Source organism: Pinus tabuliformis, chromosome 6, assembly GCF_031772625.1.
Source record: "Pinus tabuliformis cultivar Carrire ecotype Pingquan chromosome 6, CPIR1, whole genome shotgun sequence".
In the NCBI taxonomy this organism is placed as follows: domain Eukaryota; kingdom Viridiplantae; phylum Streptophyta; class Pinopsida; order Pinales; family Pinaceae; genus Pinus; species Pinus tabuliformis.
This window is the reverse complement of record NC_142292.1, coordinates 659993341-660005449: the sequence shown is the minus strand read 5'-3', so window position 1 is coordinate 660005449 and position 12109 is coordinate 659993341. Positions and strand designations below refer to the sequence as shown.

At 33.6% G+C, this 12109-nt stretch overlaps 1 long non-coding RNA gene across 4 annotated transcripts in view; it reads right to left on the bottom strand.

Moving 5' to 3' along the window:
* LOC149260328 (uncharacterized) overlaps positions 1 to 9874 on the bottom strand; it is a 184325-nt gene extending 174451 nt beyond the window's left edge. Inside the window, exons 1-4 of one of the 4 annotated variants that reach the window (XR_016248255.1) lie at positions 9585 to 9830; positions 9300 to 9480; positions 9164 to 9208; positions 8737 to 8801 (exon numbers count right to left, since the gene is read on the bottom strand). This is a non-coding gene — a long non-coding RNA (uncharacterized LOC149260328). Of the gene's footprint in view, positions 1 to 8736; positions 8802 to 9163; positions 9209 to 9299; positions 9481 to 9584 lie in introns of those variants that run through there. The other 3 variants (XR_016248253.1, XR_016248254.1, XR_016248252.1) reach the window with 3 other exon arrangements.
* Between the last annotated feature and the right edge of the window lie 2235 nt (positions 9875 to 12109).

Sequence of the window (12109 nt, the reverse complement as noted above, 5' to 3'; positions counted from 1 at the left end):
CTCTTTCCCAGGCACCTGCCTATCCCTTCCATCTTTAGCCTGGAGCATTTGGTTTCCTGTAGGAAAACAATGTCCGAATTTTCCTTTTTGACTTTCTTTTTCAATAATCTTTGTTTGGTTTGGCTGTTTAGCCCTCTTGCATTCCATGAGAGTATCTTCATATTTAAATAGGTATTATGAGGAGAATGGGAAAGCCTCAAGCGCTTTCATCTTGCCCGAGTTGATGAACATTTGGCCAAGCTCATGGAACACTTCATTGTTTATTCTTCTCCCCGTTTCTTTCTGTGTTTTGCAGTAGAATGTGTTTGATGTAGGTTTTGTGCTTTGATGCCCAGTCCCTTTGTCGCGCCCAGACCCCTTTTCTGCCCTCTCAGGGCTACGTCATGCCTTGATAGGAAGAGGAAGTTGACTCTGTCAATCTCTTCCTCTGGAATGTGATCCACTCCTTTTTGTCTCCATTGCTCAACTATGGTGTTAAGGTCCATTCCTTCTTTTTCTAGAGTGTCATTTAGGTCTTGATCCTCTATGCCCACTTCACTTAATGTCATTTCCTCGTCCCCTTCTGCGTCTTTCCTCAATCCTAGATCTAGGAGAAAGTCATCAGTTGAGATTGGAGTCAGCATCTGGGCGCTTTGATTAGTCGTTTCCAGTACTTTCTGCTCTGATGTTGGTGTTTGGGTATCCTCATCTGCCTCATTTTCCTCTCCAAGCACCTCAAATGAGTTCATAGACCCTTTGTTGGTATTTCCTGTCTTCGGTTGGTTCCTTCTGTTGGTTCGGTGTCTGCCCGTGGGTCAGACGAAACGCTCCTGATTTTTGCTCGGGAGATCCTTACTCTTCTCTACAGGTCTGTGCAAGGGACATTCCTGGATCAGATGGTCGTGTTCATGGCATTTTCTGCATCTGAAGGGTATTTGTTCATAGTCTATGGCTTGAAGGAAGACTTCATCTCTATATTCCAACCATAGACCTTCATGAAGAGCACTTGAAACGTCCATTTCAACACAAATTCTAGCGCGAGAGGTGTACCTTCTTTGGAGGGTAGCTTCGGAAGCTTGGATGAAGGTGCCCAGCTTGTTGCCGATTTGTTCCAACGTCGCTGGTCTCCACTAGTCGATGGGCAGGGAAAATAGTCGAATCCAAACAGGGACATGCTTGAATGTTTCCTGTTCTAGTGCAAAATTTGGTTTCCAGGGTCTTATGTAGAAGCCTGCAGAGGCATAGAAATAAAGGCCTCTATCAAAGATACGATCTCTGTCTTCAAGGTTTGCAAAGACAACCGTGAAAAAACCTTTCGCCCCCAGGTGGAGTTTCACATCTCCTTTCAGCTTCCAAGTTAGCTTGATCCATTGACATAAAGCTTTTTCTGTGAGCCAAAAGCCCATAAACTTGCAGATCTACATGAATAGCCATATGATCCCTGTAGGCTTGCAGTTCCGAGTCCGTAATGATAACGCTCAGGCTTTCTGTGGTTTTTGGCTTGCAGCGCCCTTGGTCTCTATGTTGTTTGTCTTCAGTGGCCAGTCCTTCTGGATCGACGCTGTTCAGGGGGGAGGTTTCAGCTGCCTCCGCTTCTTTGGTTTTCTTTCCTGCTCCTCAAGGTACCTGCTCTCGATTGGGATCTGGTTTGTCTTTTGCTTCCAGAATTTTGATGCCATTTGTTTGGTTTGGATGCTGGGTTTCCTTTGTATTGCCATCCAACTTTGTTTTTTTGCTGAGCTCATTTTTTCTGTGGTATCTGAACTCGTGATCTGCACTCCTTCCAAAGGGCTTTTACCTTTGTCCATCATTATTTGTTTGTAGGAAAGGGCCCCATTAGCCCCTGCTTGCTTCATCTGTTGGGCCAGGGCACACCCCCGCTGCTTTAAATCAGTGAAAAGGGCAATGCCCCCTGCCAGAATGGGTAACAGTGCACAGACTGTGATCCAAAACCCTACGTCAAAGAGTTGCAGAGCCAAAAAATTTAGACCCGCTCCAAGCATAAGTCTATTTTCAGCCTTTACAGCTTTAAACATAGTACATTATTTGCATTAAATGCATCAAATAATTTTGCAATTCTTTAAAAGCACTTCTGTTCTTCAACTTTTAGTCCCTAACCTCTATAGGGAATCCACACTTTTGCAATGAAGGACATATGAAAGTTCAAGAACTAAAATGATGGTGAATCCAAATATTTATGTGCAAAACATAAACATAAATGCAAATCTATCTAATTAGCTAATATAACTAAGAAATAAAGGAATTTGCAACACAAACTAGGTAGATGACCCTACCTAATAACTTGCACTACAAAGGAAAACTATAGTATAAGTACTTTTCTATAAAATAAAACTTAGAATAGCATAATTTATATTAAAAGAGGAATACACAAGTTCACATTGCAATTATAAAGACAATATGTAGAGACTCGACATGGATCCACATATGCTTGGTCATTAAACTACAATATACACAAACATATGTCCTTCATATTAGACTAGTTAAACAACTCTGTAATACATGAATTGACTGCTTCCTTGACTAATCCTTTAATATTACAAACATTGACCTTATAGAGGCTATATAATATAGGGGAGGGTGTATTGAACCATGAATAGCTATTGAGGACACACAAAGTTGTTAATTGTTTACAACCAAAAAAAGAGTAGGCCATAATGCCATTAACAAATACAACTCTCACTGACATGGGTAACTACTTGGATGTTGGCATAGGATATTTTCATGGCATGCATGAAAATATCCATTTCAATTTCCAAAACCTCGAAGTTGATTAAATATTCAATTGTTGCTATGTTATATGCATTCCCACCTTATGTTTGACTGGAGCATTAACTGTGAGTTGGTGCCTTCCTTGTCTAACATAGGATCCATCTCAAGCCACCAACATTGATCCATATCGAGCCACCCAACAATAAGAACCATGTGGCATATTTTACCTTGGGGATGCATAGATATGGCATCTATCGATTTGGGTAAATAGATCTTTACTAGGCTTACATGATTAGATACTCATATAAAAACAAGTTCTAGCTCAAATAAATCATTAAAATTAAAGGAAAAGCATTGAAATTAACAACGCCACACATCATTAGCATGTGATGACCATAATGCAAGTGATTGTGACAAAAGGGGAATGATAATAAGCTATAATAGAGAGTAGAAGGGAAAAACTCACATTTTCGATAGTAGTAAAGTATTGAAAATGAAGGTTCAACATCTCCCCCACACCTGAGACTTTGCAAGTCCTCGTGCAATATTGGGTGAATAGCTAAAACAAGATCCAAAAATGTTCTTCAAAATGGATCAAAACGACGTTACCAACACCTCCCCTAATGATCATAATACAAGGGTATATTTCACATATCTCATCTTACTTGCCTCTTTAATCTAGTTTACAACATTTATAATACTTATAAACCTAATTTACATTTCATATATATGTGTTATGGAACATTATACATAAAAAGAGAAAAAACTAATAAAATCATAATAGGACAAAAACATTTTATAGTGTGAACCCAAGAATAATAAAACCCACTCAAAACAATGAGATTTAGTAGTTCAACAAAGTTACAACTTCTAGACAAGTTGGCGACCACTGAAATGCCCATGAATAACTTAGAACACCAGGGAAAATTACTCATACGCCATTTAATTCACCAATTACCCATATCTAACATGGTATCATATCATTGAAACTCTCAATCCTATTTCTCTTATGATCTTGGTGTGCTACCAAGTATTTAACTCTTCATAGTTTCCTCCAATTTCACTTCCTCACATGCTCCTTATCCATGCCAATCTAAGAACCACTTTTCTTATTATACCTACTCAGGTTGATGGAATCAATATTTTGTTAAATGCATGCCAAATGGGATTGCAAATAAATATAATTAGTAGAACTTTGATGAAGGGATAATAAAAAACTCCTATTTGATACTCTCATCACTATTATTATCTTATATAGATCTCAAGTTTGGGGATGAAGTATATATAGATAATATTTAAGATCGATAAATCAAATCCAAAAGAATTTTATAACTTATAATCCTATTATTACAAGTGTACACCCTATCCTATCCTCCTTATAGAAGCAATCCTCTCCCTCATTGAGTGTGTGGTCTAATATGCTTGGTCTAGTCATTTGAGGCCCATGACATATCGTCTTTCTTAAGATTCAATGACAATTTTCTAACCAACTTATCAAATTCCAATAAATCAATCCTTTAATTCTATTGAACCAACAAATTCGTAATGTCACACGATACATGATTGTAACATGCTCCAACATTCCCAGCTTCGACTAACCTATTTTTTCGTTTTTACTAAGATTAATAAACTCTTATCCCGATGTCTTTATTTTTCTTATGCACTCCACTTGGGCTACGTATCATTGAAGTTATAACTGATTAAGGCATTACCATGCAAACCATCTTTTAATATATTAGTGAACACTTTATGCTCTATTATTCTGGAGTTCCAAATCATGAATTAATATTTATTTATCATATTCTTACTTGTTAACTATATATGATTATCTTTTCATGGGAAACCCAAAAGTAATTGGATTATTAACATGTGATTATTATGTATTGGTACATACATAATATTGATCATGCTCTTACGATTCTTAGGGATCCAACGACCCACACTCTTCCACATGGGTCAATACCAGTCCTATGATTTCCCCGAAATCTCTAGACTCATCAACTATCAATTGATATGGTCTGGTGAATTAAATTTTACCTCGGGAAAAGAGAGATCATCCTATGGTTCTTATTTCTAGGGTTTAGATTGACGATGTGCATAAGGTCCTTTAATTATGGGTGTAACCAACTCCCACCCACTGCACCATTCCTCCTCCATTTGCAACATTCACTTTTGTTGAGATGAATCTCTGCAACTTATTCTTGGTTACTTGCAAATATTTCTTTTCATTAGTCAGGTTACTCCCTCTCCCAGAGAAAAATTCAACATTCAAACCATTTTCCGCAAAATTTGTTTCATGCTGCTAGATATATTTCATGCCTTTTCCACAGACAATGTTTTAATTAAGAGCATGTTCCTTCTCCCTTCTAAATTTTTCTGTTGTTCATGGTGTAAGGTTAGCAACGTTTTCCAAGCTGCTTACCATATTTCACGAACAGGTTATATTTTAGGAAAAAAACCCACCGCACCCTTAATAATGTATGTGGTGCTTTGCGGTTCGACATACTAGTTTTGAATTAACCTTCAAGTGATTGGTATTGTAATTGCTCTCCAAAACAAAGGTTATAGGTAATGTACTGACCCATAACAAATAACATTAATTAGCACCCAAGGATTGAATCTCTACCCAATGCAACCACAAAGAAACTTCACTATATATCGAGATGCCATTACATTGAATTATTGATTTTGAAAATGATTGAAAATCTAAAAGCACAAATAGGAAAAAAACACTTCCATATGTTCTCCACGTATTTCACCACTCTATCTTTGGGCGTGGACGTTAATTCACTCATCTTCACCAATTTCGCAACTCCATAGAAAATCGCAACAGAGAAGTTGCGTGATTTGTGACTTTGATCTAAATTTTACAGATGGTAAATCTTTATATAGAAAAATTGCGTGATTTAGGACTTTGATCTGACTTTTTTTTGCTGATCTAAATTTTAGAGATGGTAAACCTTTAATAGAGAAGTTGCGTGATTTAGGACTGTGCTGTGATTTAGGACGATCTTACTTTTATAGATAGTTTGCTTTTTTGGCGGGAACGGTTATTTTTCAAAATCTTAAATAAATTTTAAGAAAAAATACCTATTATAAAATTGTAAATTACATTGCTTTTATTCATATGAAACATAATCAAAATCTAGAGTCTTATTTTTAAATTTTTTATAATTTATTTTTTTACAATAAAATTTTTATTGTATTATATAATATATTTGATTTTACATTATTAAATAACTTTTTTCATTTGTTATAAATATGATACCATATGTTTGATTTTATAATAATTTTTTATAATTTATTTTTTTACAACAAACTTTTTATCGTATTATAATATATCTTTTTTCATTTGTTATAAATATGATACCATGTTTGATTTTATAATTTTTTTTTTAAATAAAAATTTTATTGTACTATAATATATTTGATTTTACGTTATTAAATAACTTTTTTAATTTGTTATAAATATGATACCATATATTTTTTTTATTTGTTATAAATATGATACCATATGTTTGATTTTATTTTATTAAAGGTTTTTTTATTTTATTTATTTGTTATAAATATAATACCATATTATAATATAATATATTTTATTTTATTAAATAATTTTTTATTTATTATAAATATGTAGTGTTCAAAATTTACCATCAATATAAAAAACTTTACTTTGTCATCCATATACAAAATATGGATAAAAAGTTTCGTTAAATATAACAATTTGAATACACTCCCTCATATAAGTTGCTCTTCATAATAGTTTTTTATAATTTATTTTTTTACAATAAAATTTTTATTGTATTATAATATATTTGATTTTACATTATTAAATAACTTTTTTAATTTTTTATAAATAGATACTATATATTTTTTTTTATTTGTTATAAATATGATACCATATGTTTGATTTTATTTTATTAAAGGTTTTTTTATTTTATTTATTTGTTATAAATATAATACCATATTATAATATAGTATATTTTATTTTATTAAATAATTTTTTATTTATTATAAATATGTAGTGTTTAAAATTTACCATCAATATAAAAGAAACGTTACTTTGTCATCCATATACAAAATATGGATAAAAAGTTTAGTTAAATATAACAATTTGAATACACTCCCTCATATAAGTTGCTCTTCATAACATTTAGTCTCTATCGTGCTACCGTGGATGAAATTACCCAACACTCTCATTGGCTTCCATGTCTCAAGCTTGGTTCTCAAGCTGGTTTTTTTTCTTTTTAACCATGCTACCGTGGATGAAATTACCCAAGACTCTCATTGGCTTCCATGTCTCAAGCTTGGTTCTCAATCCGGTTTTTTTCTTTAAAAAGAAAAATATTATGGGGAGAGAAGTTTATGTGGAAGTGTTATTTAAGTAATAAAAATAAGTATATAATTAAAGTAGATGGATTTTAATTATGGATTTAATTAAATAATTAAAGTATATCTAATTATTTAAATGGTATATCAAAACAATTTCTTCTTATTGCGAAAGATGCATGGAATTCTCTCTCTTAAACATTAGAGAAACAAAAACAATAGAGTAAAGATATTACCCAAGACTCTCATTGGCTTCCATGTCTCAAGCTTGGTTCTCAATCTGGTTTTTTTCTTTAAAAAGAAAAATATTATGGGGAGAGAAGTTTATGTGGAAGTGTTATTTAAGTAATAAAAATAAGTATATAATTAAAGTAGATGGATTTTAATTATGGATTTAATTAAATAATTAAAGTATATCTAATTATTTAAATGGTATATCAAAGCAATTTCTTCTTATTGTGAAAGATGCATGGAATTCTCTCTCTTAAACATTAGAGAAACAAAAACAATAGAATAAAGATGCATGGAATTCTCTCTCTTAAACATTAGAGAAACAAAAACAATAGAATAAAGATATTAGGAAAAAAAAAAATATATATATATATATATAAAATATTAAAGTACTATATTGTATTTGAAATTTTTTTTATTAGTATATTTTTAAAGATGCTAAACACAAGAGACTACCAGAACACCTATTATATTATAATAATTTTCAATATTTTTACATATAAATATATAATTATATATTGAAATAAAATATATAATAATTTTCAATACTTTTTACATATAAATATATATTTATATATTGAAATAAAATATATAATAATTTTCAATACTTTTTACATATAAATATATATTTATATATTGAAATAAAATATATAATAATTTTCAATACTTTTTACATATAAATATATATTTATATATTGAAATAAAACATTTTTTTCAGAAACATTTATCAATTCTCTGAGGGAGATTTACGAATTCATAGATGAACCTTCTTTTTCCCTACCCCATACAGTTATGGGTGCTTTTTCCAAGAAAAGGAGAGGGGAGAGGGAGGGGTGATGGTTAGCCCGAAGGGCTTTTTCCTTGTGCTGAACAAGATTCATTGGGAAAACCTCCGGATATTATCTTCCCTCGTGGAAAAAAAGGGAGTGTAGGCTGGACTTGGGGTGCTAAGGCCAGAGCAATCAAACATTGCTACCTTAGAAACTGTTCTATAGGAATTGGGGGAGAAGCACATTGCTACCTTAGAAACTGTTCTAAAGGAATTGAGGAGCTCCGGGGCTAGGGGGAGAAGCTTGAACGTAATAACCAACTTCTCAGGTAACTGTTCTGAAGGAATTGAGGTGCTGTATTTTGCTGAAAATAAATGGATATAGATAGTGTATGGCGTGGGCCTACATATACAGGGGAATTAAATTCTTTCTTAACGTTAAAAGAGTAAGGAAAACACATCTAGCAGTATTTTGCTGAAAAGAAATGGATATAGATAATGTATAGCATGGCCCTGCATATACAAGTGAATTAAATTGATAAAGGCAAATAGTTGATATTTGGAATGGCTTTTAGAAAAGTAAAATAATTAAATTGATAAAGGCAAATAGTTGATATTTGGAATGCTTTTAGAAAAGTAAAATAAATAACGTGGTGATGAATTCCATAAACAGAAATAAAGTAAACAGTAAATTGCACCTTAATTTAGTGTGACCGGTGAAATTCTCAACACGGTATTTGAATTGCAAATAAACACAAAGTACCTGTAAGAATGGAAAATATCTCGTTCAATGCATATACATATAGATACCACATAACATAACATCTATGCATGAAGAAAATTGCATAATCATTTCCTAACGAAAAACAAACGAACTGATAGAATAGTACGCAATTTTTCATCTGAAAAACAACACACCAGATTAAGTCTCCCGGCCAACCGTGAGGTCAGCCGTGGTGACAGTTCTGATATGGATTCTACATATCTAAACTTGAATACAACCCTGGAGAGTAATGTGGAAATAATCCGAACTAAATTACAGCATAACAAAATATTGAGATAACCACCAAAATATTCAAATAGAAGGACCAAATTCGACAAGAGGGTTTAGGAGTCGATCCTTACCTGTTGCTGCAAGAGGGACCGTGGCTCACACCCAAGGAGGGATGACTGTAGTCAACATCGTTGCAGTTTGTGAGTTGGGTCAGCATTATGCAGTAAAGAATATAGCAACGATTTCGTAATAATTACAAACCCTCACCTTAGCACTTCGTAACTGGTGGACATTGCCCCGGCCATGCAGTCCTGGAGATTGCAGGTGAAATTAAAACAAGTGAAACCCCTGTTGCGAAAGTAAAAACCGTAAGGAACCCCTTTCCAGACTTGACTCCTTCTCCGGATGAGAGGGGAAGCCTGCAAATCTCAGTACACCTTCAACTGAACTGATGGCCGCACATTTCATGGTGTTAAGAGTCACCTACGTTATTAAGAAAGAGTGCAGCGTGCCAACAAATCGTAGAAAACAAGAAAAATTTCAAAGTGTTACCTGTTACGAGCCTAGAAGAATGTCCTCCCTGCAAGATGATACCTAAAGGCCGCCATGGAAGTTGCAGAGCTTCGGGGAGAAAAAATCGTAATCATAATGAAACCTCGGCTCGCGCGAAGCGACGAGAGTAGTTACGAAACCGCCTCGATCAATCCCAGCCGTCGGATATAGGGTATGTGATCACACAGTGTAGAAGAGGCCAGATGGTTCCAGATCTGCCGTATCGAGATTTGGAATGGGTGAAATTCATTACTGACAGGATTAAAGCTTAGAGGACAGGTACGAATGGGTGAAATTCATTACTGACAGGATTAAAGCTTAGAGGACAGGTACGAGACAGGCAATCAAATATTTTATAATCAAACCATATCAAACCCATTTAAAAGTTGAGTACGATGCCCGGTGGCCCGGTGGTATAACATAGAGCCTACACGTGGGGTGCGGTCACCTTGGATTAGGGTAGCAACATGAATCAAATAATATCAATCAGATCCTTTAAAAAACATTCGCATGCCATTCATGAGAAGAAAAGGGGAGATGGGAAACTTATGTGTGGTTTGGCGGTAAGTTTATTTGGGCGAAGCCTAGGAGAGTGTAGTTCAAATCTCATTCACTGCACTGGTATGCTGTGGAGAGTGTAGTTCAAATCTTATTGAGTGCACTGGCATGCTGTGGTGGAGACTGTAGTTCAAATCTCATTGAGTACACTGCCCTGCTATGGTGGATGTTCGAAGAGTAGATTCCCCACCCCGCCTTGGCGGCAAGAGAGTCTCGCTTTGCTAAAACCATAGGATCTTAGACCCCTAACTAAGAAGGTTTAGAGGCATAATGTGACGAGTAAATCTTCTTTAACTCTAAAATTTATTATCCACAAAGATTTATACATATGTGTATGTAATTTATAATTTTTTTCTTATTGATATGGTTAGTATGGGTTACAATAGTAATGATTCTAAACCGAACTTCAAAAATTTGAAATTTTAAAAACAAATATAAAGAAAAAATGCAGCATCAACCATATAAAATATTCTCAATAATTCATAATTGTCATAGCATATATAAATTCTCATTTTTGTAGTACTCATAGGTTATATTTATTATCTCATTAATTATAAGATTTTCTTTCAACATGCAACCTCTTTCTCTTCCCTCTTACACCATCAATAAAGAGAACATAATTGTGAGATTGATGTTACACGTGCTTACTAACCACTTTGAATTGAATACATTTAGTATCTTATTAACTATAAGATGTGTTTATAGTGTGTTGTGTCTTTCTTTTTCCTTTTCAATATTGTAAGAAAAGAGAGCATAATTATGGAGTGTACCTAGTATCTTCATCATTATTCATCCTTTCAACTTAAAAGGGACAAGTGAGGGTACTTAGGTTAGACCAGATCATATTCATCATTATAGAATGGTGGAGAGTACATGAGGCTTCCTTTAACTACTTTTTTTCAATATTTGACCCATCAAGTCTTAATTAGTTAATTGCCTCATCTTAGCAACCCAAAGTTCTTATTTCTCACTTAATGTTGTAAATGGCTCTACTGCTCATGACTACTTTCTATGGTTTACCCATTTTCCATTAAACTGAGGGAAAGGAGTATAGGATGATATATGAGTATACCATATGAGAAGATAACTAAAGTTGAGTGGATATGCCTCATCAAGGTGCTCTCACAAAGATCTTGAGACGTAATTGGATGTGAAAAAGCATGGTAATTCAAGGTGCATATTAACTTGCAAGTTGGAGATTGGACCGTAGAATGCCTAAATATTACCTAGTTAGTGAAGAGAAGGAATACTCAAGTTGAGGGTATTATAACAATATTTGTTAACAAAATGGCTAAATTCCTTAAAGGAATCAGACTAAGGTTCCTTGCAGATTTATTATAGGAACACTTATGAAGAGAGGAGTGAGTGATGAGTGAACAATATGATGGAAGATTCATGGTGTGGGAAGGTTATATGTATAGTTAAAAGAGTTGAATGCAATGTATGAACTAGCAAGTTATGTGTAAGGAATGTGAATAAGATGATGAACTTCCACTCATTTGATAATCAATAATGGTGGAATAAAGCACTCCAATGTGTGGATTTGTTGGATAGAGTTGAACTTCATAGAAAATAATTTTATGACATGAAAATCTAGAAAGAGATAAAGCTTGAAGACAACTAAGGATAAGGAAATGAGATTTCATATGATGAATTCTTAAGCTTGTTGGAAGGTACTAGTACCACAATATTAGAAGATGATTCCAACAATAAATGAGAATTTTTCAAATGATTTGAAGATAAAGAATGTTGAGTGCAATATGAATATACCAAAATGGAGAAAATCAAAGAAGAAATATAAGTTGTAAGGTGTGGAGAAAAAATGCATATGAAGTGCGAAGAATATATATGTTAATTATTAGTTGTTAATGTTTAATCTACTTCATAACAAATCCATATGAAGTTGAAATGATATGAAGTATATAGAATTATAGTGTGTCAAAAATTATGGAAAATGAAGTTAAGGT